The sequence below is a fragment of the Silene latifolia genome, chromosome 6 (genome assembly GCF_048544455.1).
Source record: "Silene latifolia isolate original U9 population chromosome 6, ASM4854445v1, whole genome shotgun sequence".
NCBI lineage: Eukaryota > Viridiplantae > Streptophyta > Magnoliopsida > Caryophyllales > Caryophyllaceae > Silene > Silene latifolia.
Window position 1 is genome coordinate 116,753,898 of NC_133531.1, and position 6,832 is coordinate 116,760,729.

The following is a 6,832-nucleotide window of genomic DNA, read 5'->3' on the forward strand; positions in this document are numbered from 1 at the left end:
GCCTCGATTTGACCGATGACCGGTCGCGGGACTCAGGTCGAGGGTTTGTCTTTGAGGTAAGATTGGTTGTTATTGGAGGTTTTATGTTATGCCTTGATATTTGTAATTATCATTTCACATGTTGGTTGTTGGATGCTTTGGATGCCTTATGCTTGAGTCTTGTTTGCCTTTAGCCATTGTAGTTTATTCTCATGGACTATGATATTGATGGTTAGCTATAATTTGGTTATTGATGACATTGAGGATATGGTTGGATTGTCTGCTGAATAGACATTTATATAGCCTTTCACATGATAGAATGTTAGCATTTATGTTGGTAAGTTGGACTCTTTGCCCCTCTTATGGTTAATTGGGTATACTACTTGTCTTGTGTGGTGTGGGCTAAAGTATTCAAGCTGGGACTAGCTGGGACTAGGTCCTAGGTGAGTATTTCAGCCTTCATCATAGATAGGTCATTATAGTCTTTGACGAGTGTATGTTCACTGCTTAATAGCCTCTGTGTTCCTGACTTGGTGGGTTTATATCCAAGTTGGGGCATGACCTCGTTACTTATTTTGAGAGTAAGTGGTCAGCTTAAGTACTAGCCAACCCTTTGGTGGACTCCTTAGGGTACTCACATGGTTTTATAAAATTGTGGGTCTTGGGTGCGGTGGTGTGTATCCGCATGTCTAGGTTTGCGCAGATTTAGGACTAGGGTTGTGTTGTGTCTTGGCCATGTTTTGATAGAACCTCTGAGCCAAGATACCGGTTCGATTACCTTCCCTACCTCGTGGTATAGACTCGAGTTACAGAGTGACTATTGACGGTGCTAAGAACATATGCCTGTCTTTGATATATTGCCCTTTCTTGTTTGATGATTCTATGAATCATAGAAGGTGAGATGCAAGCCGGCTATGGTTGATAGAGTTTGGATTCCTGGATGTTATGTGATTCACATGATAGGGTAGTATGAGTCGGTCTAGTAATCACATGCTAGGACTATGTGCTGTTATATTGTTGTTCACATGATAAGCACGATTGTCTAGCATCTATATGCTAAGGCTATGTGTTATTCATATTCATATTCTTATGTTTACATGTTATATTAATTATGACATTTCGTGGTTGGGAGAACTCGGAGTTACTCCCCACTGACTGTGGCTTTCGTATTTGTATAAAATGCGAATGACAGGTAGGTGATGCATATATGGGGTACATGGACGAGCTAGCGAGCAAAGTAACCTTGGGACCTAGATTGGCTTTATTTTATTGTGACCCTTAAACACTTTTTATGTCACATACATTTTAGGGACATATGTCTCCCTCTTTACATTTGGTTGTATAATTTGCTATTCGCGACTTTAGCGATGGTTATGTTATGACTCTTCTAGTTAGACCTTGTATGTTTGACACCTTCCAATTTGGATATCTTTATAACAGGTTCAGGTTTTAAAATTACAGGTTTTTACCCAATTGAACCTATTACAAACATATCCATGCAGTTTTATTCTAGAATTACGTGTTTACTTTTCCGCGATAAGTGAGGGTGTCACAAACAACCTTACGCAATCCCAACGCAATACCCAAAGAACGTGTACCATTGACCTTCTCTCAAAATGCCACTATGCAAGAAGTAGTCACCGTGGTTGATAAACTAGTCGATCAAATCATACGACTAGAAGGTGATATCATGAGAATGAGGGAACTAGCTGCAATCAATGGGGTTTGGGCCGATGACGATGAGGACGAATATCTCATTGAAAACTCTTTAGTCAAGGAAATAGTCCAAAATGGTGAAGACCAAGATGTGGATCACCTAACTCGTTCGGGTCGCCCATATGAAAACACTACTCAAAACGGTTCAACCAACGTCATCACACCAAATGACAACGAAGATGACCCCACTGATCATTTGCTCAAGCAATTACGAGTAAAAACAAAGGTGATCTTTCAGTCTGGCAACTAGTAGCAAGCTCATTCCCACATCGCCAAGCTTTACTGCAAGCTTTGGCCAAGCTAAATGTAGCACATAACTTCACTCCTGAAGATGTAGTCAACTTGGTTTTCCAAGAATCACCTAAGCTAAGTAATCCTATTACTTTCTCAGACGAAGACTTGGCACCTTTTGGCGCTAGTCACAACCTTGCTCTATACATCACTGTCATTTGTCTAAAGAAGAATGTGCCAATGACCTTGGTAGATGATGGCTCCGCGGTCAACGTCATACCCCTCAAAACGGCATACAAGCTAGGCATGAAAGAGTCGGATTGGACTCCCACCAATCAAGGTGTACGTGCATATGACGGTACACGACGAAAAGTGGTAGGACTTGCTAACCTAACCATAGCCACGGGACCAATCGAACGAAAGGTTAACTTCCAAATAGTGGACATCGAAGCTTCAGTCAACATACTTCTGGGAAGGCCTTGGATTCATGCTTCCAAAGCGGTAACATCCACCCTTCATTAGAAGATCAAGATCCCACTAAATGGCAAAGTAGTGACGATCACTTCGTCACCCATCAAAGCAATAATCGAAAAACAATCGAACAATCAAGTCCTTGCGGATCCCGTATACGAACTTGGGGGCTTCCAAAGTGTAAGCGTTATAGAAAGTGAGTTGGCACCCTTATACTATAATCCCTACTCCAACTTGGTGGTCAACCACATACTCAAATCCCAGGGATACTTCCCTGGAATGCCTTTGAACCCTATTCGGAAGAATACCTTCGCACCATACAAGGAAGGCAACTCAACAAGGATACCACTTGGACTAGGATACAAACCTACAAAAGAGGAAGTTCTCGAAATGCTTGCCCAAGTCCAAAACCGCAAGCACCTGGGAATCCAAATGAGGCCATATCTCCCCACTTTAAATGGATATTTTGTTCAAGAAGGAAGTTTAGAGCTCTTTCACGGATTTCCCGAACCTTGGCATTATCTTGAGAGGAAGTTAGCCGGAATCGAGATCTTTCACGATTGCTACTTCATTCCTCCAGAAACGGTTCCTACCGTCAAAACCCGTCAAGCACCTTGCTTAGACGAACAAGCTGTTAGCCTATTGTTTGGAAAAGATCGATTCGTTAGGGCCGCGCAGGATGAGATCATTACTATGATACTTCAAGATGATCGCTTCAACCCCACCGCGTTGATCACAGAAACCGACACAAGACAGCAGAAAGGATGGAGAAAATCGATCAAATGGACCAACAATCAAGGAAGACTCTTCAAGCTCACCACTGGAGAAGGAGAGATGTTAAAAGGAGAACCAGAAGACGATGAGTTCGAGTCGGAGTCGAAGTCAGAGTCGGAGTCTAGAGAAGTCATTAGAGAGTCTATTCCTGTTGTCATCCCCACTCCCTTCGTTTCTCCTAGCTTAGCCTCGAGTAGTCACAGTAGTTCGGGAAATGCCCCAACTTTGTCCTTTACCGCCACCGACCATGGATCAGTTGGCTTCTTTGTTTCAACTTTACTCAAATTTTAATATGAATAAATCGAGTTCGCTTACTCTTTGTGTTATCTTGAGTGCAATTCTGTTTACGATGATACTGAGGATGACCAAGACCCAGACTCAATCGAACTACCTCCCTACGTAGCCAAAGAAATATTACAAGAAGGGGAAGGGGGACCAGTAATAGAGGACACCCAACCCATCAACGTAGGAACCGAACTAGAACCCAAAGAACTTAGGATAGGGACTACCTTGAGCTCTACCGAAAGGGCCGATTTCATAGAAATCCTAAATGAATTCAAAGACGTTTTCGCTTGGTCCTACAAAGACGTGCCAGGAATCGACAGGGATATTGCCGAACATAGGATTCCGATTAAGCCAGGTTTCAAACCTGTGAAACAGAAGCTTCGACGAATGAGAACAGAATGGGCTCTAAAGATTAAGGAAGAAGTTGACAAGCAATTCAAAGCCGGGTTCATCAAAGTTTCCGAGTATTCTGACTGGGTAGCTAACATAGTACCCGTACCCAAAAAGGATGGAAGAATCCGTGTTTGTGTTGATTTTAGGGACTTGAACAAAGCGAGTCCGAAAGATGACTTTCCTCTACCTCACATTGACATATTGGTGGACAATACTGCAGACCACGCATTACTATCCTTCATGGATGGATATGCGGGTTATAACCAAATCAAGATGGCTATGGAAGATATGCATAAGACCGCATTCGTCACCCAATGGGGAACCTATTGCTATACAGTAATGCCGTTCGGATTAATCAACGCCGGAGCTACATACCAACGCACCGCAACTACACTCCTACATGACATGATGCACAAAGAAGTTGAGGTATACGTAGATGACATGATTATCAAATCTAAGGAAAGAGAGGGACATATTGCGAACCTTCGCAAGTTCTTCGCAAGGCTACGAAAGTACAACATGAGACTCAATCCTCAGAAATGCACATTTGGGGTAACATCTGGCAAACTCCTGGGATACGTTGTTAGCCAACGAGGTATAGAAATAGATCCTTCCAAAATCAAAGCTCTGATTGAAATGCCACAACCTCAAACGGAAAAAGAAGTCAGAGGATTCCTGGGAAAAGTACAGTACATAAGTCGATTCATATCGAAACTTACAATGATTTGTGAGCCTATCTTCAAGAAACTCAAGAAAACAGACCACACCATGTGGGATGATGATTGTCAAAAGGCGTTTGACCGAATCAAAGAAATATTGGCTAAACCACCAGTGCTCATGCCACCACAACGAGATCAACCTCTTGGTTTATATCTCACGAAGAATCGAAACCGCAATGGGTGCTATCTTTGGCTCAAATCAGTAGGAAGTGAAGAAAGAGCTATTTACTATCTAAGTAAGAAGTTCTTGGAATATGAGTGCAAATACTCACAACTCGAAAAGACATGCCTCGCTCTTGTGTGGGCAACGAAGAAGCTACGTCACTACATGCTTAGCTACTCCGTCAAGATATACTCCAAAATGGATCCAGTTAAATACCTCTTCGAGAAACCCGTCCTCAACGGACGCCTGGCAAGATGGACTCTGATGCTTTTTTTGACCTTAAATATGTGCCACTGAAAGTTATAAAAGGTCGCGCCGTCGCCGAATTCTTCGCAGAAAATCCTATCAACGACGCACAAACCATAGATACTTGGTCATTTCCCGACGAGGATATACTTCAAACAGATGTAGACTCCTGGGATCTATACTTTGATAGAGCATCAAACTTAAGAGGATTCGGAATAGGAGTGTTTCTCATTTCTCCTGAAGGTGAGTATACACCGATTGCTGTCAAACTCGACTTCGAGGTGACAAACAACGCTGCAGAATATGAAGCTTGTCTCATTGGACTACAAGCGGCAGTAAGCTTAGGCATTAAAAACCTTCGAGTACATGAGGATTCATCACTGATCATCAACCAAGTTACAGGATCTTGGAAAATCCGAAGTGAAAGCCTCGCACCCTATCAGGCTAGGATAGACCAAGTCGCTCAATTCTTTGATCACGTAACCTACCTACACCTACCTCGGGAGGAAAATCAATTTGCAGACGCTCTTGCGAAACTTGCATCTTTGATAAATATTCCAGATCACATGATGGAAATGCCTTTGTGTATCGAACGACGGTCAGAACCGGCTTATGTCCACCAAATCACCGATGAAGAGGAAACCGCACAAGAGCCCTGGTTCCAAGCAATCCTGAATTTTAAGCTTGATGGTACCTATCCACCGGATATGGACAAGAGGGGACAACGTGATATACGCCTATTAGCTTCCCAATACATTCTGATGCAAGGAGAATTATACAAAAGAACACCTCTTGGTGTAGTCCTACGTTGCCTTGATCATTCACAGGCACGAAAGGTGATGGAAGAAGTCCACGACGGAGAATGCGGTCCTCACATGAGTGGGCCTATGATGGCAAAGAAAATCACACGTTTGGGATATTATTGGACCACAATGGAATCCGATTGCATCAAATACGTAAGACATTGCCACAATTGTCAAATCTTCGGGAATGTACAACATGTCCCTCCTTCACTGCTCTACACGATGACATCTCCTTGGCCATTTTCTCCATGGGGAATTGACATAATCGGAAAGATAACCCCAAAGTAGGAACAGGAGGTCACCTGTTTCATTCTAGTGGCAATTGACTATTTTACCAAATGGGTAGAAGCAGCTTCCTACACTGGTCTTACGGCTAAAAATGTGGCAAAATTCATACAAAATAACATCACCTGTCGATATGGTTGCCCACATGAGATCATTAGCGATAATGGGTCACACTTCCAAGCTGAAACCGAGCAATTGCTAGCCAAATACAAGATTAAGCATCACCACTCTTCGCCCTATAGACCACAGACTAACGGCGCGGTAGAGGCGGCAAACAAGAATGTTGTCACGATTCTCAAGAAAATGATTGACAACTACAGAGATTGGCCAAGCAAAATACCCTTTGCCTTATGGGGATACCGTACATCTGTCAGGACGCCCACTGGGGCTACTCCTTTCTATTTGACCTACGGCATGGAAGCCGTACAACCAGTCGAGCTAGAAATACCATCCTTGCGTATTCTACTAGAAAGTCAAATCCCGAAAGCCGACTGGAAGAGGGATAGATATGAAGAACTCATCCTCCTGGATGAACGTAGGCTACGTGCCTTACATAATGTCCAAACATATCAAGCGCGTATCAAACGAGCTTTCAACAAAAGGGTTAGGCCAAGAAACATCAAAGAAGGAGACTTAGTACTCAAATCGGTTAGAGCTCTTTTACCTGTTGACCCAAGGGGAAAATTCAAACCTAATTGGGCCGGACCATTTCTAGTCAAATCCATACTCCCAGGGGGTGTGGTTAGAATCATAGACCTAGATGGGAA